Source organism: Lithobates pipiens, unplaced genomic scaffold (assembly GCF_037356315.1).
Source record: "Lithobates pipiens isolate NorthernLeopardFrog02 unplaced genomic scaffold, aLitPip1_a1.2 Scaffold_19, whole genome shotgun sequence".
NCBI lineage: Eukaryota > Metazoa > Chordata > Amphibia > Anura > Ranidae > Lithobates > Lithobates pipiens.
This window is the reverse complement of record NW_027507764.1, coordinates 565,503,852-565,529,359: the sequence shown is the minus strand read 5'-3', so window position 1 is coordinate 565,529,359 and position 25,508 is coordinate 565,503,852. Positions and strand designations below refer to the sequence as shown.

At 45.4% G+C, this 25,508-nt stretch overlaps 1 protein-coding gene and 1 pseudogene across 1 annotated transcript in view; both read right to left on the bottom strand.

Annotated features, from left to right (window-relative positions):
• The window catches only part of TG (thyroglobulin), a 483,762-nt gene that overhangs the window by 48,926 nt on the left and 409,328 nt on the right, over window positions 1-25,508 (bottom strand). The window lies entirely within an intron of this gene.
• On the bottom strand, window positions 6,666-6,784 carry LOC143998750 (5S ribosomal RNA; annotated as a pseudogene).

Sequence of the window (25,508 nt, the reverse complement as noted above, 5' to 3'; positions counted from 1 at the left end):
GCTCCTGGAGAGAAGCAAAGGTGCAAAACGGCGGTTCTTGGGAAAGGGCCTCAAGGGTAACCAGGTCTTTCTGAGACCAACCCTCAAAGCTCTCCGGTGCCGAAAAAGCAGGCGGGAATCTGGGGTCCCCCAAAAAAGAGGCCAGGCCGGGGCAGGGTGGGCACAGGGCATATCTCTTTTTATATAAAGACCAGAGTTGAAGGGATTGTGCAACCACTCCATTCAAAGTGGCTAATTGTTTGGGGCGAACCCCATCCATCCACAGGAGGCCCGGGAGGTAAAACGGATTCACCGAGGATCTCTCAAATTGGATCCATGGGACCGTACCCGGGGGATAATGCCACTGTGCCAGCTGCACCAGCCTGGCCACAAGGTAATATAACCATAGATGAGGGAGCCCCAGACCCCCGCGGACCGCTGGCCTGAAAAGTAACGTCTTGTGCAATCTGGGTTTTTTGCTTTGCCAAACGAACCGATTGATCTCTTTCTGTATACCATCAATCGTGTTCCGGGAGACATATAGGGGCAGTGCTCTAAAAAAAAATAAAAGCTTCGGAAGGATAGTCATTTTGATGGCCTGGATTCTACCCAGAAAGGAAATCCGATAACTGTCCCATGATCTCAATAATTGTGTGACGTGAGCAAAGGCTTTGGGATAATTTGCATAATACATTTTAGGTAAGGAAGCAGCCAACTTGATACCCAGGTAAGGCAACGAGTCGCAGCACAAAGTAAAACCGAAGCTCGCCTGTATACCTGCAAGAGTGGCATTGGGGATGTTAATAGGAAGGGCCGCACATTTTGCAAGATTGACTCCCAGACCAGACATGCCATGGAAAGAATTCAACAAGGGGATCAGGTTCGGCAGTGAGACCACAGGGTCCGATAAAAATAAAAGTACATCATCTGCATACATACTCAGTGTGAAAACCTGATCCCCTTTAGAATACCCCTTGATATCTGGGTGTAAACATATCGCCCTGGCAAGCGGCTCCACCGCCAGGGCAAATAGCAGGGGGGAAAGGGGGCAACCCTGCCTAGTCCCTCTCCCAAGCGGAAAATACTCAGAGGAACATCCCGGGAGTTTAATTCGGGTGCAGGGGCGATGGTACAGAGCCCTAAAGCCGTGCACAAAAGCCCCTCCGAACCCGAATCTAGACAGGACGGATTCTAGGTAAGGCCAGGTGACGCTATCAAACGCCTTGTGAATATCCAAGCTTAGCAGTAGTACCTTTTTAGAAAATAAATTGGCGTCCTGAATAATATTGGTGGTTAGACAGATATTGTCCGTAATTTGGCGAGAAGGGATAAATCCTGTCTGGTCTGGGGATATCAGAGTGGGGATAATATTAGAAAGTCTGTTTGCCAATAGGCGGCCAAATAATTTCAAATCATTATTAATAACCGAAATTGGTCTATAATTTTGGGGGAGGGAGTGGTCCTTGTTCGGTTTGGGAATCATGGACATGTTCGCGAGAAGCATGTCCTCGGGAAAAGTGTGGCCTTTTAAAACATAATTGAACAATTTCGCTAAATATGGAAGTAGTTGGGGTGAAAATTTTTTATAATATGTAGAGGTGAAACCGTCCGGTCCAGGGGCCTTAGATGGTTTTAGTGATGAAATGATAGTCTGGAGTTCCTCCGTACTGCAAGGGGCATTCAAAGACAGAGATTGCTCCACAGTTAGGGAGGGGAGGGGAAGGCCATCAAGCCAATCCTTGACAGCTGGACCCGGCATGGGGGTCGGGGCTGCCAACAGGTCCCTGTAAAATTTAGAAAACAGTCCCAAAACCTCAGCCGGATGAGTGACCAATTCCCCCCTACCATTCCTAAGTTTGTAAGTGTGTGGCGGTCTCATAGTAGCATTCAACTTCCTGGCAAACATCGCAGAAGCCGAGTTACTGTGCAATAAAAATTTAGCCCTTGACCACCTTAACGCCTTCTCCGTCTGCTCAGAGAGAAGTGTGTCTAGTTCCGCTCGTTTAGTCAGGATCTGTGCAAATATGTCCGGGGAATGGGAGTGGCCATGCGTGTGATATAGTTTCGCCAATTCCTCAGTGAGTCTGGAGATGTCGTGTAGTCTCTGTTTTTTCTGCGTGGCTGCCATAGAGATCAAACGACCTCTGAGGACCGCCTTATGAGCGGCCCAAAGGGTAGAGGGGGAGACGTCCTCCTTGTCATTTAAAGTAAAATATTCCTTAATTTGTTCCGCAATCTCCGTCACCAGGGCCGGATCCGAAAGCATGGAGTCATTAATGCGCCACGAGGCCTGGGATGGGGCTATACCAATATGTGCTACCGAGAACGACACCGCCTGATGATCCGACCAGGGGCAAGGGATAATAGAAGCCTTAGATGAATTTGCTAACAGTACCGGAGTGCTAAATATATAGTCCAGTCTGGAATAGCTGTCGTGAGGATGGGAATAGAACGTATAGTCCTTGGCTCCCACATTATGGGCGCGCCATGTGTCAAGTAGTTGATGGGAACTGAGCAGACGGACAAGGGATCTCGGAAAGGCATTAGCAGTACTCACCACTCGGCTTCTATCCAGCTTAGAATGTGCCACCAAGTTGAAATCACCACCTAACAACAGATGGGGAGAAAGGTATCTGTCCAAAACCTGGAAAAAAGAAATAAAAAAAGATGCCTGCGAGGTGTTAGGAGCATAAACATTAGCCAAAGTGATCTCCTTACCATTCAGCAAACCCTGCAGGATGATAAATCTACTATAGGGATCTTTATAGACGTGTTTAACCTCAAACCGAACTGAATTTCTAATAAATATAGCCACCCCCCTAGATTTCGAGCTAAAAGTAGTGAAATAATGTTGCCTGTAATGTCGGTCAAAGAAGCGAGGGTGATTGGTTTCTGAGAAGTGCGTTTCCTGTAGAAACAATATATCCCCCCCCATATGTCTATAATACCGAAATGCTTTCCTACGTTTATGAGGAGCATTAAAGCCCTCTACATTATGGGAGATTATTTTAAGACCCATGACAGGAGAAAGGAGAACGCTAATATTAGATAAGAACCCTTACCTAAGTGCAAAACAATTCCCAGAGCAATCCGGCCCAGCAGGGGAGAACCTGGAAACAGGGACCCCCCTGCTGAGTTACACACATCTCCCACCCTGCTAGCATTTGACAGTAAGCACAATAAGGGTATACTATAGTACATTCCAGGATGGCAGGGCACCCAATACAACACTGAAGGCAAATTCACATGTGGTAAAAGAAGAAAAAAATAACTAAAAAAACACCTGAAGAAAAAGAAAAGCAAAGCATTAGTAAAACACCATGGCTTCGGGGGTATACCAAAAACAAAACCAAACGTGTGGGTACCCCCGACAAAAGAACCAACAGTCATCAGTCAAATGGACTCTAAAGTCCAATGCTCTATTCCGTAAGCACTGTCAAGTTAGAATGCAGTGCGATTCCAGACCCCAGGGTCCAAGATCCGGAGCCCGAATCCTGATAGCAGTAAAGACCGGGGTCACCAGTCACTAAATAAGAAGAGCAGGGGGACACTCAAGCGTGAGCAGTGAGAATAGTTCTGGTGAAAAAGGCGCCGACATTCGACACCAAATAAAAAAGTGATTGAAGCATATATTAAAAGGGGAGAAAAAAAAGAGAAAACAAAAATGTTCATGAAAACCTGGGAAAACCTGTAGAAAAGCTGGTAGCGCCACAAATGATTCTCAGAAGAGGGAGCTCATTCGTCCTGGAGATCTTCAAAGATGATCACATTTGCAAGTCACGGAGCTCTTGACGCTGTCGTCTACGGTCCCGCTGTGGAGACGGAGTAGCCCAAATAGGTGAAGGACGAGGGGTGGAAGGAAGCCTCTGAGGTTGTTCTGGAGCCAGCAGGCCGAGTTTGATAAGCAACTCCTTTCCTCCTTGCAAAGTGGTGACGGTATGGGTTGTTCCGTTGTGAGGGACTTGCAATTTGAAAGGAAACCCCCAGCGGTACCTGATTCTCGCCGTTTGCAGAGCCACGGTAACTTCCTTGAGGTTCCTCCTTTTTTCCAGAGTTGCTGGGGACAGATCAGGGAAGATTTGAATTCTCACCCCATCTAGCTGAATGTTAGGGGTATTGCGGGATGCACGCAGAATTTCCTCCTTAATGAGAAAGTCCTTAAGACACAAGACAATGTCTCTGGGCGGTTTATCCTCAGGGGGTTTGGGCCTCAAAGCCCTGTGAATCCTGTCACAGGCAAATGCGGTTTCCGGGGTGTCCGGTAAAAGGGACATAAAAAGCCTCTTAATGGATGGAAGCAGATCTGTTATCTGTTCCGGGACCCCTCTCACCCTGAGATTATTGCGCCTGTTTCTGTTGTCCAAATCTTCGAGATTGGCCTGCAACTGAGTAACTGTATCTGAGATGGAGTCATAATCTCTGCGTAGGTCTGAATACGCCAGGTGCAGTTCATCATGCTTGGCTTCCAATAAATCTGTCCTCCCTCCCAGCGCTGCCAGCTCCTGTGTCAGGGTGTTAGTTGATTTATGGAGTTCCACTTGGAACTTATTAGCCAGCTTTTCGTACATGGCTGAGAGGCTAGCATCTAGTTCTGCCTTAGTGAGGTGCACAGCGTACTCACTTGATGGTGCGGTGGATGTCGGAGGGAGACTTGGGCCTGGCGTGGCTGCTGGAGCCTGCGGAGGCTGGGCGCCATTTTGCGACATCCCGCTCTGTTCCCTCGTCCGGAGAAGGTAAGTAGTCAGGGACTTCTGAGTAGTTTTCCCACGGCGATCTTTACGTGTCGGCATGCACCTCTGAATCCCCAAGGGGTATAGGCTGTAACCGATCGAAATTGCAGGCTGAAATCCCCTCGGGGAGTGATATTACTCTCACGGGTTCACGGAGCTCTCACTCCATGCGTCCTCTCCTCACCGCGCCGCGCATGCACCCCCCCGGGGTATTTGTACTTTCCTGACTTGTTAGTGTCTCAAGAAATGAGATACACCTGATGTACTGAAGGTCTGATCAGAAGTGATCAATTTTCAGTGATTGGCACCATAGTTTGTAGACTCTATAACTTTCACAAAGACCAAATAATATATACTAATGTGGGTTATTTGTACCAAAGATATGTAGCAGTATAAATTTTGGCAAAAATTTATGAAGAAAAATTACTAATTAGCAATAATTTATGACAGAAACTAAGAAAAAGGCATTTTTTTCACAAAATTTACGTTTTATTTTATTTATAGCACAAAAAATAAAACCCCCACTAGTGATTAAATACCACTAAAAGAAAGCTCTATTTGTGTGGAAAAAAGGACGCAAGTTTCATATGGGTACAGTGTTACATGACTGAGTAATTGTCATTCAAACTGTGAGAGCGCTGAAAGCTGAAAATTGGTCTGGTCAGGAAGGGGGTGTAACTGCACTGTACTGAGGTGGTTAAACCATTAGCTTGAATGATTACTTGTCGAATCCATTTAGAAATAGTTGATTTCGATGCTGCCTGTCCTCTTTTAGGATTCTCAGGCAACATGAACAAAACATCCGTTTTCCGAATCTGAGCAATTGCCTTTAAATGGACATTGACTACTCTCACCACATCAAGAAAATGTAGTGATTTTTTCCAAAGAACAGGGTTCTGGAAAAATTAAGGCATAACAATATCCTAGTTTAGATAAAAACCTGATACTACCTTTGGTAAAAAGTTGACATATTTCCTGGGGTAGAACTCCTGGTTTCACACCAGGAGCCATATGTTTCCCAGACTCCATAATATATAACCATGGAGGCTGGCTCCCTTGCATTAACCAAGGTAGAAACTGCTGAATCTGACAGCCCACGCTTCTTCAGAGTGTGGGTCTCAATAGCCAAACTGTTAAATTTAGCATTTGTAAAGTAGGATGGAACTCCGGACCTTGTGAGAGAAGATCTGGCCATGAAGGTAGGGTCCATGGGTCCCTGCCATCAATACGATATCTGCATACCAAGATTTCCTGGACCCCGCTGGGGGTCATAAGAATCAACGACTTCCCTTCCTGCTTGATCCTGTGAAGAAGTCGTGGATGCAGGCAGAATAGGAGGGAATGCATAAATCAGTGAGAACCGATTTCACAGGAATAGCAAGGCATCTGTTCCACATGCTAGAGGATCCTTTGTTCTTGACACAAAGTTATCGATTTCTTTGTTGAACCTGGACGCAAAGAGATCTATGTCTGGGATCCCGCATCCTGGACATATTGACAGAAAGATATCGGGGTGAAGAAACCATTCTCCCGGGAACAACTGCTGGCAACTGAAGTAGTCCGCCTACCAATTTTCTATTCATAGAATGAAGACTGCCCAAGATAGAATAAGATTCACCTTTCTCTGGGCCACACAACTTCTTGTGCCCCCTTGGTGATTAATATAGGCCATTGCTGTGGCACAGACGGATTGAATCCTGGCAGGACAATACCTTAAACTGAACGTTCAGGCCCTCAGGACCAAGTGTTCTGTCTGAATTTCTAAAATGTTAATGGGCATGGCCATTTCTGATCTGGGCCACTTCTCTTGGACAGCTGCCTCTTTCAGGACTGTCCCCCAACCTAAACAAAAAAAGGTTGGCATATGTAGTTACTATTTCCCTGAACTGAAGGAAGGATTTTCCTCTTTACAGATTTTTGGATGTTAACCATAAACTGAGGCTTCGGCGCACACCCATCCTACAGCACCTGGTATTTCCAGGTGGTCTTTCATCTGGGTACTAACCAGGCCTGACCCTGCTTAGCCTCCAAGATCAGACGTGATCGGGCGCTATCAGGGTGATGTAGCCGTAGGCTTTGGAGTCAGACACATTGGGAATGTAGAGTTTGAACCCTTTGTTTCAAGCCGATAGGATACTGTTTTGCAGCAGTCTAGAATGAAACTGAGCATAAGGAACGGCTTTGAATGAAGCCACCATCTTTCCCAACAACCTCATGCACAATTGAATAGGAGAAATTCATCTTGCTTCGACTGCCTAAATCAGTTCCTTTATGGCGCTGATCTTTGCCTGGGGTACGAATACCCTTTTCTGGGTGTACCTATGATCAGACCCAAGTATTTTCTTCATGGTTTTAAAGAAGATTCATCCTAGGGTTGAGAATCCAACCTAGATATTCCAGGTAGTCGAATGTGGTAAGCATACTTTGGTCTAAGCGGGCTACCAACTGGTCTATCAAAAACAGATCGACTAGGTAAACCATAATTGTTTATCCTTGGGCCTCAATCTGGCTAGAAGAGGAGCCAGAACCTTTCGTACTCGAGGTGCAGTAGCTAGATTGGAAAGCAGTAGGTTGGAGAAAACAGATTGGATTGACATCATGAAAAAAAAGAGATTATATTCAGGAACTGAATTTTAGATTTTTGAGATCCAGAATGTCCATTTGGATTTAACCTAACCCCAACCTCTGCTCTTTTTCCTTTTTGCCAAAAGATGGTCCAATGCTTGAGAGAAAGATTTATTTTTCTCTGTATCCTTAGGAGTGTATGATCTGAGAAAATGAGGCGATGGAAACTCTTGGAACTCCAGTTTGTACCTTGGAGCTATTAAGGAAGTCCCCCATTCGTCTTGATACCCCTTCTGCCAGATCCCTGAGAACTGCAGAAGAATTCTCCCTATTGAGCAAGTGGGGGGACCTCCTCATAAGGAGGCTACAGTATCTTGTAGGCTTCCTCCCCAAGACCTCTTTTGTCCCTGGTGTTAACCCTGAGGATTACCCTTTGAACCCGACGGAGGAAGCCGTCGTGACTGCCTGGAGGCTGATGTCCCTGGCACAGAAGAAGGAGCTTTGAAATAAAAATACATTTACTCCATCACTTGGCAAAGGGGGTATTTTTTTTTTTCACTAGAAATTCTTTGGATATATTATCCAAAATATCCCCAGATAGGACACTTAGCGAAGTGCGCAAGGCCTAAAGGATAGAATCTATCATAGCCACTATTGCAAACATAAAGCTGCCTCCTGGACCTGCTGAGCAGGATAACCTTGAACCTGTTTAAACTGGTCTCTCAACCTGCCAGAGAAAAAAAGTTTTTTTTTTACTAGGAATTCCCACCTTTTATCCATTAGATCCTTAAGTATTTGAGTATTGCTGGTAAACCCTACTTAGTGAATTTTCTCTACCATAGGATAAAGTGTGAAAACTTTTTAGAAAGGAAAATAATGCTTACCTGGGTGATCCTCCAGATACAAAAACTTTTCCAACAAAGAATGGACAGGAAAAAGCATGCACAGCTTGAGGAGGCTTTAGTGAACCCAAACACTCAGTTAAAGCGGGAGTCCGCCGGGACTCCGCGTTTTTTTTTTTTTTTTAAAAGCCAGCAGCTAGAAATACTGCAGCTGCTGACTTTTAAAATAGTGACACTTACCTGTCCAGCGCCCACGATGTCGGAACCCGAAGCCGATCTCTAGATCGTCTGTCGGGTGCTGCCGCCGCCATCTTGGGTATGGGAATCAGGAAATGGAGCCTTTCGGCTTCATTTCCCGGTTCCCTACTGTGCATGCGTGAGCCGCGCTGCGCAATAAGGACGGTCCCCGCTGCCTCTGGGATCTGTGTGTTTCCCAGCAGGCAGCGGGGCACTTGCGGAAAGGGGCGGGCACTCTTTCCGCAGAGAGCTATCCCGGAAGTGGGTGCAGAATACCTGTACTGTACAGGTATCTGCACCCCCTCCCCCCTGAAAGGTGCCAATTGTGGCGCCGGAGGGGGGGGAGGGTTCCGATGAGCGGAAGGTCCACTTTAGGGTGGACCTCCGCTTTAAGGGTATGTGGAGCGGATCATTCGGCAAGAAATTGTACCATCAATCTTACAGATTGTGAAAAGTAAATCTCCCGCATTTGACACCTCATAAGAGGAGTCATCAGCCTCACCACGGTCCCCTGAGGGAATTAGTCTTCTCCTGCCCCTAGTTCCTCAGTCTGAGGGTCCTAGGAAAATGGAAAAGAACCTGTCGCATCTTGACTACACTGGGATGCAATTAAAGTCGCTAAACTTTTTTTTTTTTTTTTTAAACCTTCCATGGCTGAGGAAAAAGAGCGTAAAATGAACAGGGGCTGCAGTGTTGAAAACCAGCCACGCCCTCCCAGGGGAGGATGCCATTTGTAGAGTAGGCCCAGCAGAGCTTGAGGGAGACCCTTTTAGCTCCTTTTTTGTGGGTGTTTCAACCCCCCCCCCTTCTGAACATAGCCCAATGCACAAAGCAGAGGTACTACCAGAAGAAATCGCATCCATTGCTTGAGCAATAGTCAGCCACTGCCGCTGCTATTAATGCTCAGCCTGATGCAATAATAAATGTGTCAAAAGGAATGCTTGTGTCACCAAACCGCTTTCATGCTCCTCTATGCTCTTGTGTCCCACGGCCAGCTTGCAGTAGAAATAATGGTGCTTTAGAAAACACATTCCCGCGTTGGACATTGTAACTATGGGTTTACCATACCTGTGGGATCCCTCTAGAAGTGGGAAATCGCTGTATTAGACATTGCTACTCCAATAATTTTCATTAGTTTCATGCTGAGTGCTTACTCTACTTCATTCTGAACACAGGAGGTTGGCCACACGGCATACGTGCCATTTAGCGGTCAATTTGCATTTTCTCAAGCAATGCAACGTTTTTTTCTGATTGGATGGGGTGTAGAGGTGGGGCAGTGACATTATACTCTCCAACCTGTCTAGTCAGAGAATTCTATGCATTAAGAAAATGCAAAGCGATCACTGAGTCACCGAGATGCACAATGCAGCAGGATAGCCACTCGGCACAGGATCCATTGGGGAGCTCTGGAGTAGCAGTGTCTACCACAGTGATTTCTGGCTTCTGGAGTGATCCCACTGGTATGGTATATGTAGTTGGACCAATGTACAGTGCATCCAGACAATTCCTTGGACTTCATGGCTTGGTTTGTGCTCTGACATGCACTGTTAACTGTGGGACCTTTATATAGACAGGTGTGTGCCTATCCAAATCATGTTCAATCAACTTAATTTACCACAGGTGGACTCCAATCAAGTTGTAGAAACATGTCAAGGATGATCAGTGGAAACAGGATGCACCTGAGCTCAGTTTTGAGTGTCATGCCAAAGGCTGTGAATACTTATGTACATGTGATTTTTTTCATTTTTAATAAATTTGCAAAGATTTCAAACAAACTTCTTTCACGTTGTCATTATGGGGTAGTGTTTGTAGAATTTTGAGTAAAAAAAATAATTGAATACATTTTGGAATAAGGCTGTAACATAACACAATGTGGAAAAGTGAAGCGCTGTGAATACTTTCCGGGTGCACTGTAACCATGTAAAAATATCCATAAGTGGAATTCTTAGTTTAGGGCTTTCAAATGAAATTAGGTGACTCAATAGCAAGAAAGAATGTTCTAACCAACAATTTTTCAGAATTTCCCAATGGACATTCAAATGGAAATCTAACCCTGTATGACCAGCTGAAGAGTGAATAGTTCAGTGAAAGCATCAATGCAATTTGTCTCCATTCACAAGCGGCCCCGATGTATTTAATTAGCAAGTTCAGCAAAAAGATCTCAAAAGTAGGTCCTGATATTTCAATTTGTTACCTAGGGGTCTATGTATCTTATCTTCTCAGATGTAACTAAAATAGCATCAATGTTGTATCTGTATTTAAAGACTACATGTAGCTAAATATCCCCAGTGCACCGGTACTCATAAATCATTCAGCAAGTATATTATTATATGATATGAATACAATATGAGGACCCGTCATTTTTCAAGGTTTTTCTTGTTTTTTATGGATCTTATTTGACAGCTTTTTTGTTTTTTTGAGAGCTTTGTTGATATAGTACAGGCACCCTTTTCTGTTTTTATATAAATGTATCTATAACAGTCATTCTCAACCAGGGTCCTGTGGAACCTGAGGGTTTCTCCAGGGTTGGGTAGGTGTTCCTTGAGCTGTGGCTAACTTAACCCTCAACCAATGGTGCCTGCATAATTCCAGGTCCAACAAACTTGGCAGAGCCAGCAGCATGACTGCAAGGTCGTCATTCTGACAACTCTTCTAAAGGTGGCATTTTTCCCACTTACTACCACCAAGAGGCATTTTCCCAATGAGCCCTCCATGGACTTACCTTACCAGAGGTTCCTTGAGATCTGACATTTTTTTCAAGCACTTCCCTGGGGTAAAATGTTTGGGAAAGGTGAATCTAAGAAAATCCCAGCTTCCTAGATCAGGGGTCTCAAACTGGCGGCTCTCCAGCTGTTGTGAAACTACATATCCCATGAGGCATTGCAAGGCTGACAGTTACAAGTATGACTCCCATAGGCAGAAGCATGATGGGACTTGTAGTTTCGCAACAGCTGGAGGATGGCCAGTTTGAGAACCCTGTCCTAGATACACAAGCTGAACCACCATCACCAATCTCCCCAACTCTGATGGCATTGGTTTTCTGCATTGTCAACATTCTGGCAGGTAAAAATCCAACGCCTAGTTGGCTACACACCAATGTTCCATATACTTGAATCTGATGTACCCGTACTGCAGGAACAACATCCCATTCAATTCTATAGGACATTAGAGTGCAGGCACAGGAAGATGGGAACTCAATTTTTACTGGCCTGGATATAGACAACCCAGGAGGGTGCCATTAGCCAACACACAGGAGACAGGAAGGTGGAACTTCTGAAGCTTTATTCAGAATGGCCTGAAATTTTGGCAAAACAAGAAGGTGTAATTTGTTGGCACACATTTAAGCAGGAACCACTGCACTTCCCCTTTAATGCCGCTTACACACGACCGGACTTTTTGACAGACTAGGTCCGACAGTCTTCCCGACGGACTTTCGATGGAGGTCTGACGGACTTTCTGAACGAGCGGACTTGGTCACACATGACCGGACTAAGTCAGTTCGAAAGTCTGTTCGTTTTGAACATGATGATGTAAACGGGACTAAACAAGGAAATTCAATAGCCAGTGGCCAATAGCTGCCGTTGCGTCATATTTAGTCCGTTGGACTAGCACACAGATGAAGGGTTTTCCCGATTTTAAGTCCGTCGGATATATTTGAAACATGTTTTATTTCTAGGTCCGTCTGACTTTTGAGGAAAAAAGTCCGCCCACACACGATCTAATTGTCCGACGGATTCCGGCCGGTCTATCGGACCAAGTCTGCCGGAAAGTCCAATTGCGTGTACGCGGCATTAGCCTAAATCTAAAGCTGATAGTAGCAAAGGAAATGTATGCCCTGGGAAAAGGGAGGGTTGCTTTAAATAAACCCTGAATAATATAACCAGGAGTCTCATATTGCAGAGAAGCGGAGAGGTTGTATCTGACCAGGTCTGTTACTGGCTGATGACTATTGAGTACACAGGCTGTGACATTAATAGAAATGTTGAAGTAAGACTTTGAAAATTTAGGTTTTTAGTACAATGTCTAGCTGACTACATGCCTATTTTTCCAATTACTGTTTAGAATCGGAAGCCAATACGGGCTCCCAATCATGTGATCACTGTTACAGCAAATCCCAGTGATCCCATGGTTGGAAGACTGGCAGTAGTAATGAGTTAAAAGTCTAAAGCTGCTTTCCATGGAGGCCACTATGCGTGCTCACTCCCTAGCCACCTCCATGTGTCTATGAGACACACAGAGGGCAGCTCAGCCCCTGCCTTCGCTCCCTCCTTGCTGGCTGTGATTGACAGCAGTGGGAGCTCCTGTTGCTGTGTCCAAGTTAATAAGGAGACAGAGACCCGGGAGAGCTTCTGCTCTCATGCACATCACTGAATCGGGGTCAGGTGAGTATAAGGGAGGGGGGGGGTGCATACTGAAGGTTTTTAGGTAAAAAAAAGGTAAAAAAAATCTTCAGGCTTTCAAACGACTTGAATGATTGAATCTCTGTTTTACAATTTGTTCCAAAACATTCCATTGGGCAGATCAATGTTTGGAATATTCAGTTGTGCTTTTCCTGTTTTCTGGTGTTTTCTGGGTCACGGAACAATGTTGGGTTTCACAGTAAAAAGTGTTTGACTTTTAAAAAGAATCCTAATAGCAGCTCCATTGTGTAGAATGTTGGACAGAATGGCATTTTACTGAAATGAATGTTAAAACTGCGTGAGCCACAACAACTGAGGAATACCATCGTGAGCTCTAAGGTATAAGGCCCTTCAACGTAACCTGTTCATGTGAACTTGACTTGTAGTAACTTTACAAGTCTGCATGAATACATTCCTGACATGTCACAATATACAGCAAGAGAATCGTATTTCACAAAAGGAATCCTTAAGCAGACCTTGAGACGATTTCATAATTGCGTCATCTATGAGCTGGCATCTCAGTTCAGGAGGAGTGATGAGCTAAGCTTCAGGCCAAACCCACTATGGCGCGAACCTGCAGGAAGCTTTCAAATAACACCAGGTCCAATCAGCTGACCGGGTTCTTCACCCTGCAACTGCATATAAGAACAGGGCAGGAGTGCTGGCTAATGTCTTAATCCAATTGGTCAGGTGGCCATATTTGGACAACATAATTAACCAACATGGTCATGTGGTCATATTTGGTCAAAGACGTCACCAGCATCCCAGCCCCTTTGATACGTGCAGCTGCAGTGCAGGGAATTCCTGGTCCGCAGCTCACTGGGCCGGTGGCCTGCTATCATGAAAGTTCAGGCCAAATTGAGTTTGACCCAAACCCTAGCTCAGCCTTTACTATTTACCCCAGAAAAAAAACCTAAAATAATTTTCAGGTCTTGGGGAATCTTTACTAAAACAAATTTCATCAGGGGTCAATGGGAAAATAGTTTTTTATGTTGATGGCCATTATAATGCAAGCCTTACAGTGGTGTTCAGAAAGCCACCCTTAAGGGCAGCTAAAAAGATAATTGGTTTCATGCTGCTGGCTTTGGCAAGTCTGGGAACTAAGCAGGTGCCATCAAGTAGGAGGTCAACCAGCCACAGCTCAAGGAACCCCTAGCAAATTCTGAAGGCACTTTATGGTTCCACTGCACCCTGGTTGAGGTTGGCTACACCTCACTGTGCATGAAAGAGATGCTGACCCTGGATAATGCCTGAACATAGATGGTTTCAAACCTTCTGGAGGGAAAAGCAGATAAAGGCTTTGTCAGGGGGAGTCCTGTGATCTCTGTGAGAAGTAATACATGGAAGTATTACCCTGACACATTACTTCCCATGCTGCACTAAACATAAACAAATATATGTGAGTGAGTGACTTGTATAGCGCTACCTATGCGAACTGAATCACCTCAGGGCGCTTTCTTGCCACAAGAGTCCATCTGTGGCTTTTGCAGGGTCCTTTACCCCGTAAGGTCCTGACATGCGTACAAACACATACAACGTTGACATATACATACACATATTTTTTTAGACAAGGTCTAATTAACTAGACATGTGCAAAAGGAAAAAAAATGTTTTGTTTCGTTTTAATTCGTTAATTCATTAATTTCGTTTAGTTATATTCGTTAACTTCCTTAAATTCATTTTCGGATTTCGTTTAGTTTTCTACCAAATTCAAAAAATCGGCCACATTCGAAAATATCTCAACCAAATTCGAAATTATTTCAACATGATTCGACATTATTTCAACCACATTCGAAAATATTTTGTGACCCGACTTTAGGGCCATGTATCTCGGGGTCACTTGGTGCTAGAAACTCCAAATTTAGATATGTTGTAGTGTTAGTACAATTGTGTTTGTATACCAAATTTGGTTTCTAGCTATAAGTGACCCCAAGATATGTGGCCCCAAAATCGGGTCGCAAAATGTTATTCTCTGCTCTAATAACTAATAACATTTTGCGACCTGAATTTGGGACCACATATCTCGGGGTCACTTATAGCTAGAAACCCCAAATTTGGTATGCAAACACAATAGTACTAGCACTACAACATATCCAAATTTGAAGTGTCTAGCACCAAGTGACCTTGAGATACATGGCCCTAAAATCGGGTCACAAAATATTTTCGAATGCGGTTGAAATAATGTTGAATCATGTTGAAATCATTTCGAATGCAGTTGAAATAATGTCGAATCATGTTGAAATAATTTCGAATCATGTCGAATTCATTCGAATTTATTCGTTATATTTCTTTCGTATTCGTTGTAATTTGTTATTTTTTTATTCGGACATTCGGATGCATCCGAATGTCCGAAAGATGCAAAATTCGGCCGAATTTCAATTTGTTACGAAACTAATTGCACAAGCCTATAATTAACCTACCAGCATGTCTTTGGAGTGTGGGAGGAAACCGGAGTACCCAGAGGAAACCCACACAGGCACAGGGAGAACATGCAAACTCCAGGCAGATGGTGTTGTGGTCGGGATTTGAACTAGCGACCCTATTGCTGCTAGGTGCAAGTGCTAACCACTACACCACTGTGACAATAGGTTCATTTTAAATGGGCATTAATTCTAGTAGGAGAAATTAAAGAGGGAGGACAAGGGGGCAGGTACAATTTAAAGCAGAACAAAACCCTCCTATGCTTTTCAGCCATGGAAGCTGCCATCTTAGCTTCTGTTTGATCTGCAACTGATATGGTGATCAATTATAACACCAGCTTTTTTGATGGTTTGACAGTTTGGTTGAGAGCACAAGCAAATGTGACAGTTAGCAATCCTAGCATGCCGGGAATGTAAGTGTTTTTTGAAACCGTTAAATTGATGGGTTTAGTTCCACTTTAAGCACCCATTCACCTAACATGAAAAATATAACTGATAAGCCGCATACACACGGGCGGACTGTCTGTCCAACTTAGTCCGCCGAAACACATTTCAGCGGACAGTCCGCTCGTGTGTGAGCTTCAGCGGACTTTTTCAGCGTGCAGTCTGGCGGACTAAGTATTTCGGAATTTCCGTAATATTGTCCGTCCAACTTTGGTTTCAGCGGACAGTCCGCTCGTGAGTAGGCTAGTTGGACGGACTAAGTATGGCGCATGCTCAGAAAGGATTTACACGGCGGAAGGTTGCATTGCTGTGTATTGGACGTCCTATTTCTAGTCCCGTCGTACGTGCTGTACACGTCATCGCGCAAGCTTTCAACGGACTGTTTGTTCATCGTGTGTGGTCAAGTCCGTTCATTCGAAAGTAGGACGGACTGTCCATCGGATTGTCTGACGGACTTAGTTGGCCAGACAGTCCGCCCGTGTGTACGTGGCTTTACAGTTCTATAGGGTTAGTTCGCCTTTATCAAAAAACCTTCCTATGCAGATAAGGGGCGTCTGTAGATAAAAACAAACTGTGCAGCTTTCACCAAAGTTCCATAATGCCTTTGCTATAGGTTTAGGCCATTTATGTAACTATCGAAGACTGACTGCAAAACTCCCAAAATGACACCATCCCGACCTGCCTTTTTGATAGGCTGTTACTAAGACACTCCCCCCCTCTCCCCAGGCATTTTTGCTCACCCCACTATCAAAAGGGCAAGCTCTCACACCCCCACACACGTGAGGTCCACTACCTCCTCTGTCACCGCATTGCTAAACTCAGAGCTACTGCGACAGAGGAGAGAGAGAAAGAGAGAGAGTGCATGCGAGGGCGTTTGAATCAGCTGGAAGTGTCTTAGAAACGTCCTAGCAACAAGGTAGGACAGGATGATGCCATTTCTGGGAGTTTTTCAGGCGGGCTTCAGGAGGCACGTAAATGGCTCACACCTATTTTAAGGCCATTGCTCAACTTTGGTCAAAGCTGCATAGGTTGTTAATTCTCTACATACAACTCCTTACCTGCATAGGCAGTTTTTTTGGTAAAGGAGAACTAACTAAATCATTAATTCCGCGTACTCACAATCGGAATTCTCGTCGTAAAAAGCTATGATGGTCTTTCAGACGGAATTCTGCTCAAACTTGCATACACGCGGTCACACAAAAGTTTGCTGAACTTTTGACCGTCAAGAACACGGTGACATACAACACTATGACAAGCCGAAAAAATGAAGTTCAATGCTTCCGAGCATGCGTCAAATTGTTTCCAAGCATGTGTAGGAATTTTGCGCGTCGGAATTGCTACAGACGATCGGAATTTCCGTTCAAAACTTTTTCCGTCTGAAAAATTGGGAACCTGCTCTCAAACTTTTGCTGGCGGAAATTCATCCAGCAAAATTCCGATGGAGCATACACACGGTCACATTTTCAGACGAAAAGCTCTCAGCTGTCTTTTGCTGGCCGAATTTTCAATCGCGTGTACGTGGCATTGCAAAGAAAATGCTTCCTCAATTGGACAGAAAATAGTACATGTTGTTGCAACCTGCAGCATAATTACAGTCTCAGAATCCATATTTGCATATGTGTATTGTCAGATGACCACAAAGAAAACAAAAGATCATATCTATTCTGAAACTCTGCCAGAAACAATGTGAAAAAAAAACAAAAAACATGCTGACTAATAGAACGTATTTCCTGACATATGTCCTGAGAACGGGGACATATGACAGATGTGCCAATAGACAGTGCTCAGTACAAGTGTGCCTTCCTAGAAAGACTGCCCAACTTGTACAAAAAGTCACTGTGTATCGGGAAAGGTCAGTGACTGGACGGGCAGAGTCATGTGACATGGTTAATTAAAACTTTGAATGCTGAGCTGAATACCAGGAAAATATAAAAATCCCAAATTAACCACTTGCTTACTGGGCATTTATACCCCCTTCCTGCCCAGGCCAATTTTCAGCTTTCACCACGGTCTCAGTTTGAATGACAAGTACACGGTCATGCAGCACTGTACCCATAGAACATTTTTATAATTTTATTTTGAAACAAATAGAGCTTTCCTTTGATGGTATTTATTCACCACGGGGTTTTTTTTTTTTTTTTGCTAAACAAACAAAAAAAGTCAGAAAATTTAGAAAAAACAAAACAAAACGGTTTTCATGGTTTGTTATAAAATTTTGTAAATTTTCTCCTTCAGTGATGTGTGCTCATGAGGCTGCAATGATAGGTGGCGCTGATGAGGCAGTACTGATTGGAACTGATCAGGAGGCACTAATGGGCACTGATGGGCACTGAGAGGTGGCACTGATGGGCACTGAGAGGTGGCACTGATGGGCAGCACTAATGAGCACTGATGGGTGGCACTGGTAGGTGGCAATGACAGGCAGCACTGATGGGCACTGATAGGTGGCACTGATGAGGCAGCACTGATTGGAACTGATCTGGAGACACTGAGAGGTGCAACTGATGGGCACTGAGAGGTGGCACTGATAGGCAGCACTAATGAGCACTGATGGGTGGCACTGATTGGGCACTGGTAGGTGGCAATGACAGGCAGCACTGATGGGCACTGATAGGTGGCACTGATAGGAACTGATCAGGAGGCACTGATGGGCACTGATAGGTGTAAATGGCAGGCAGCACTGATGGGCGCTGATAGGTGGCACTGGTGGGCACTGATTAGCAGTAGGGATGAGCCAAGCACCACCCCGGTTCGGTTCGCAACCAGAACTTTCTAACGGACCGAAAAATATACTTTAGAACCCCATTGAAGTCTATGGGACTTGAACTTTCGAAATAAAAAGTACCAATTTTAAAGGCTAATATGCAAGATATTGTCCTAAAAAGGGTTTGGGGACCTGGCTCCTGCCCCAGTGGACATGGGTCAATGCCTAAAATGTTTTTAGAAATGGAGCACTGATTTTAATGACGATTAAAGTGAAAAAAAGTGAAATATTCCTTTAAATATGGTGCCTGGGGGGAGTCTATAGTGTGCCTGTGAAGTGCCACGTGTTTCCCGTGTTTAGAACAGTCCCTGCACAAATTTATATTTAACGGAAAAAAAATAATTTAAAACTGCTTGCGGTTTTAATGTAATATCTGGTTCCGGCAATATGGATGAAAATCGTTGAGAAAAATGGCATGGGTAGCCCCCCTGCCCATTACCAGCCCCTTTGGGTCTTGCACGGATATTAAGGGGAACCCCATACCCCAAAAAAAAAAAGGAAAGGCGTGGGGCCCTATATACTCAGAACAGCAGTATACAGGCGGTGCAAACAAGACAGGGACTGTGTAGGTTTGTTGTGTTAAGTAGAATCTGTTTGTAATTTTGAACTGGTACATTTTTAAAGTGTAGCTCCAGTAAAAAAATCTATTTTTAAGCTTTTTGGAAAATATAGGGAAGGATTATCACCCCTGTATAATTTTTTTGGCCGTCCGTCTTTTTTCATCTCACTTCCTGTTGTCTCTTTCCGTTTGCAAGTAGGAGACGTTTGTAAGTTGGATGTTTGAAAGTAGGGGCCTGCCCTATTTGCTCTGCAGAAAGGGGGCCTAAGGTGTTGGTATTGCCACAACACTGTAAGCCCTCAAAGTGACTCTTGGTGGGCGCTGGAGTGCCCTGCTGTGAACGATTATATCAAGAATGGTAATTACATGCCATTGTTGAACAGTGGTAGAAAAATTGGGCCTTTGGTGGTTGTGGTGGTGGCGCTGGTTCCACAACACTATAAGTCCTCACAGTTACTCTTGGTGGGCGCAGGAACGGGACCTGCTGTGAAATATTATATCAAGAATTGTAATTACATGCCCCTGTTAGACAGGGGCTGAAAAATTGGGCCTTAGGCACTGCTTGCTGGTGCCAAAACACCTCTCCCAGATACACTACTTGGCTGAAAAATTGGGCCTATACACTGCAACCTCTACCATATACTCTAGTTGTAGTGCAGGAATGAGCCCTGCTGCAAAGCATTGCATCAAAAATTGTATTACATGCCCCTGTTAAACAGGGGCTGAAAAATTGGGCCTTAGGCACTGGTGCCCCGACACTGCAACCTCTCCCATATACTCTAGTTGGAGTGCAGGAATGAGCCCTGCTGCAAAGCATTGCATCAAAAATTGTAATTACACGCCCCTGTTTAACAGGGGCTGAAAAATTGGGCTGGTGGCATCACCCAGAACCAAAAATGTTCTTCCAAGATATCAGCGGGATCATTGAGGAAGGAGAGGATAGTCAGTCAACATAACAGGACAGTCACTCAGCATCAGCATAGACAGTCTTGAATGGAGGTGATATTTCAAGAAAAATGATTCGCTTACATCAGCTTCAGGTACTTGGTAGCTGGTGGTGATCCAAGACTGATTCATCTTTATGAAGATCAGGCGATCAATCGAGTCAGTGGACAGGCGCACCCTGTGATTGGTTACAAAGCCACCAGCAGCACTGAAGGTGCATTCCAAAAGAACGCTGGACAGGCTAGTAGCTCAATTGCATACTGTGCAAGCTCTGGCCAATGATCCATCCTCAAGACCCAGTAAGCCAGAGGATTTTCGGTGGGAAAGGTTTCCAAGTCTGACCTTGCCCCTAGGTATTCCTGCACCATGTAAATCAGACGCTGGCGAAGGTTTCTGGAACCGATCATACCTTTGGGCTGCGGACTAAAAAATTGTCTGAACGCATCGGTCAGACGGCCACCTTCTCCACCACTCCTTCTGTGACTGACTGAAGCCTCAGCAACACGTTGTCCAGGACCAGGAGTTTGTAACCTCTCAGTCTCTGGGAACGCGTTGCACAGACCTTTCTGCAAGGCCTCCTGGAGATGTCTCATCCTCTGCTCCCTCTGCAACGGCAAGATAAGGTCTGCAACCTTACCCTTGTACCGTGGATCAAGGAGAGTGGCCAGCCAGTAATGGTCCCTCTCCTTGATCCGAAGAATACGAGGATCCTTCTGCAGGCTTTGCAGGATCAGGGAGGCCATGCAGCGTGGGTTAGCTGAGGCATTCGGTCCAGAGTCCTCTGGGTCACTAAGGACAACATGATCCGCAGCCACCTCCTCCCAACCACGTACAAGTCCACGTGTTTTTTGGGACTGTAAATCATCCCTAAAAGACTGCTGCTGCTGATGCTGAGTGCCAGGCTCCACCTCCATGCTGACACAAGCCTCCTCCTCCTCGTCCTCTTCCTGTGTGATGGGTGGGACAGCAGGAACACTGTCTGGATAAAGATGGCCTCTGTTCTGCCTCAAGTGCCCTGTCCATTATTCCACACAGCATATGCTCCAACAGGTGGACAAGAGCATGCACTGTCACTGCTCACCATCCTCGTGGCCTCCTAAAATGGTGACAGGACAGTGCATGCATCCTTGATCATACCCCACTGGCGTGGTGAGAAAAAAACATGTTCCCCTGACCCTGTCCTGGTACCATACAGGTACTCATTGATGGCCCTCTGCTGTGTGTGCAGCCGCTGCAGCATGGCCAACATTGAGTTCCACCTGGTGGAAATGTCACATATGGGCAGGTTCTTGGTCAGGTTCAACTCCTTTTGGAGCTCAGCCAACCGAGCACTGGCATTAAATGATCAGCGGAAATGCACACAGACTTTCCTGGCCTGCCTCAGGACATCCTGTAAGCCTGGTTACCTGCCCAAGAACCGCTGCACCACCAGGTTAAGGACGTGACCCACACAGGGCAAATGGGTCAGTTGTCCATGTCGGAGGGCGGTTGTTGCCATTGTCGCAAACCACCATTCCTGGCTTAAGCTGGCGTGGCGTCAACCACCTCTCGGCCTGCCCCTGCAGAGCTGACAAAATATCTGCCCCAGTGTGGATCCTGTCCCCCAAACAAACCAGCACGGCATGGCATCTTTTTGCCTGCGTACTTGCGTAGCCCCTTGAAAGCCTACGGAGCACCGCTGGTTCCGAGGACAGAGCACTGGAAGAGGCCATGGAGGAAGAAGAAGAGGAGGAGGTGGAGGAGAGAGGTGTGTCACAACCAGTAGTAGCATTTTGCAGGCGTGGTGGCGGAACAAAAAAGGGGGAAAACAATGACACAAACCAGCAGCTGACATACAAACAAACCAAGTCAAATAACTATGTGCACCCAAAAATGCAGCGCTAGAAAAACATATAAATGTTAAGTGACTAATTTGAGTGATTCATTAGCCCAATAAGTTAATAGTGAAAAGAACTACTCGATGACAGCATGTGCAATATATGTCATGCTGTTCGGTACCAATAATAAGTGAAAAAAATTGATTTTGTATAATAAATAACAAAAAAATTAAAAATAACAGTCAGTCTTTGAACCAATGATTCTAAAGTGTCCAACAATGAAAATAGTAGACAAAATAGATTCAGATGTTCCGTTGACCCGAACCGTAGAAAGCCTTCAACCATCAACCAGGATTTATCACAGGAAAAGGTAGGTACTTTTACCAGAAATGGTGGACACCAAATACCATACAGCAAATGTGTCATACAAGCTTATAAAGGCTCCATATGCCTCAGGGGATTCATATGCGCTGAATCGTGGTTCACACCCAGAGTGGCCGATGTCCTCTCTGCTGTGCAACTTCCAGGTCAGTTCACCAGTAGGGATGAGCCGAACACCCCCCGGTTCTGTTCGCACCAGAACTTTCGAACGGACCCCACGTTCGTTACAAACGTTAGAACCCCATTGAAGTCTATGGGACTCGAACGTTCGAAATGGAAAGTGCTAATTTTAAAGGCTAATATGCAAGATATTGTCCTAAAAAGGGTTTGGGGACCTGACTCCTGCTTCAGGGGACATGGGTCAATGCAAAAAAAAGTTTTAAAAACGGCCGTTTTGGCGGGAGCACTGATTTTAATGACGATTAAAGTGAAAAAAAAAAAGTGAAATATTCCTTTAACCACCTCAGTACAGTGCAGTTACACCCCCTTCCTGACCAGACCAATTTTCAGCTTTCAGCGCTCTCACAGTTTGAATGACAATTACTCAGTCATCCAACACTGTATCCATATGAAACTTGCGTCCTTTTTTCCACACAAATAGAGCTTTCTTTTAGTGGTATTTAATCACTAGTGGGGTTTTTATTTTTTGTGCTATAAATAAAATAAAACGTAAATTTTGTGAAAAAAATGCCTTTTTCTTAGTTTCTGTCATAAATTATTGCTAATTAGTAATTTTTCTTCATAAATTTTGGCCAAAATTTATACTGCTACATATCTTTGGTAAAAATAACCCACATTAGTATATATTATTTGGTCTTTGTGAAAATTATAGAGTCTACAAACTATGGTGCCAATCACTGAAAATCACTTCTGATCAGGCCTTCAGTACATCAAGTGTATCTCATTTCTTGAGACACTAACAAGTCAGGAAAGTACAAATACCCCCCAAATGACCCCTTTTTACAAAGTAGATATCCCAAGGTATTAAGTAAGTAGCATGGTGAGTTTTTTTAAGTTGTCATTTTTTCCCACAATTCTTTGCAAAATTAAGATTTTTTTTTTTTTTTACTAAATTGTCATATTATCAGGTTATTTCTCACACATAGCATATGCATACAACAAATTACACCCCAAAATACATTCCGCTACTCTTCCCGAGTACGGCGATACCACTTGTGTGAGACTTTTACACAGCCTGGCCACATACAGAGGCCCAACATTGATGTAGTACCTTCAGACGTTCTACGAGCAAAAATGACGCATCTCATTTCTCAACCACCTATTACACTTTTGAAGTCCCTGGAGTACCAGGACAATGGAATTTCCCATAAAATGACCCCATTTTGGAAAGCAAACACCCCAACGTATAATCTGTGAGGCATAATGAGTCTTTTGAATGGTTAATTTTTTTCCAGAAGTTTTTGGAATATGTGGAAAAAAATTAAAACGCATTTTTTTTTACACAAAATTGTCAATTTATAAGATATTTCTAACACATAGCATGTATATAGCAAAAATTACATCCCAAAATACATTCTGCTACTCTTCCCGAGTACGGCGATACCACATGTGTGAGATTTTTACACAGCCTGGACACATACAGAGCACCAACATTGATGTAGTACCTTCAGACGTTCTACGAGCAAAAATTACGCATCTCGTTTCTCAACCACCTATTACACTTTTGAAGGCCCTGGAGTACCAGAACAATGGAATTTCCCATAAAATGACCCCATTTTAGAAAGCAAACACCCCAACGTATAATTTGTGAGGCATAATGAGTCTTTTGAATGGTTATTTATTTTCCAGAAGTTTTTGGAATATGTGGAAAAAAATTAAAACGCATTTTTTTTTTACACAAAATTGTCAATTTATAAGATATTTCTAACACAAAGCATGTATATAGCAAAAATTACACCCCAACAGGCCCGGACTGGCCATAGGGCAGACCGGGCGTTTGCCCGGTGGGCCGCGGGTCTCTGGGCCGCCTGTCTGTCTCTTACATGCAGGGCCGGCCGCCGCCGTGAGTGCCGAAAGGCAGGGCCGGCCGCTAATGTTCTGTGCTGCATGCAGGGACATGCAGGACCGGCCGCAGATGGTGGGAGGAGTAGGCATTCTCCGCCTACTAAGCCCATCCATGGCAACCCAGGCCGCCGCTTCACGCATGCGCAGGGCAGCCGACGGGCACCTGGCAACCAGGACGCCAGGAGAGGAGAAAGGACGGAGATGCAGAGCGGCCGCTCTGCCTCTCCGTGTGTCTCTATGTGACAAGAGGGAGGCGAGCTGTGTGATGTCAGCGTATCCCCCCTGCTCGCCCCCCCCCTCTCCTGTCAGCAGAGCACAGCTCTAATCTAATCACTCTAATCACATTTGGCTGCTCGGCTTGTTTCTGTACCCATTGGCCACAGTGGAGGGCCAATCAAAAGAGGTTAGCCATGCATCATGGGACATGTAATACTGAAGGATACTGCTATCCACAGGCAGCAGACTTCAGCCCCCAGCATGCTCTCTGCTGGGGGAAAGAGAGCCTGGAACCCAGGAAGAAGCTAAGTGGACTACTAAAAGAAAAGGAGAGGACTGTGCTGGGGGAAGCCAGAGAGAGAGAGCCATGCTGTATCCACACCACCAGAGAGAGAGCGCCACCACCATGCTGTACCCACACTTCCAGAGAGAGAGAGCCATGCTGTACCCGCACCACCAGAGAGCCACACTGCACCGGCACCACCAGAGAGAGCCACACTGTACCCGCACCACCAGAGAAAGCCACGCTGTACCCGCACCACCAGAGAGAGCCACGCTGTACCCGCACCACCAGAGAGAGCCACGCTGTACCCGCACCACCAGAGAGAGCCACGCTGTACCCGCACCACCAGAGAGAGCAACACTGTACCCGCACCACCATAGAGAGCCACGCTGTACCCGCACCACCATAGAGAGCCACACTGTACCCGCACCACCAGAGAGAGCCACACTGTACCCGCACCACCAGAGAGAGCCACACTGTACCCGCACCACCAGAGAGAGCCACACTGTACCCGCACCACCAGAGAGAGCCACGCTGTACCCGCACCACCAGAGAGAGCCACGCTGTACCCGCACCACCAGAGAGAGCCACGCTGTACCCGCACCACCAGAGAGAGCCACGCTGTACCCGCACCACCAGAGAGAGCAACGCTCTACCCTCACCACCATAGAGAGCCACGCTGTACCCGCACCACCATAGAGAGCCACGCTGTACCCGCACCACCAGAGACAGCCACGCTGTACCCGCACCACCAGAGACAGCCACGCTGTACCCGCACCACCAGAGAGAGCCACACTGTACCCGCACCACCAGAGAGAGCCACACTGTACCCGCACCACCAGAGAGCCACGCTGTAGCCGCAACACCAGAGAGAGCCACTCTGTATCCGCACCAGCAGAGA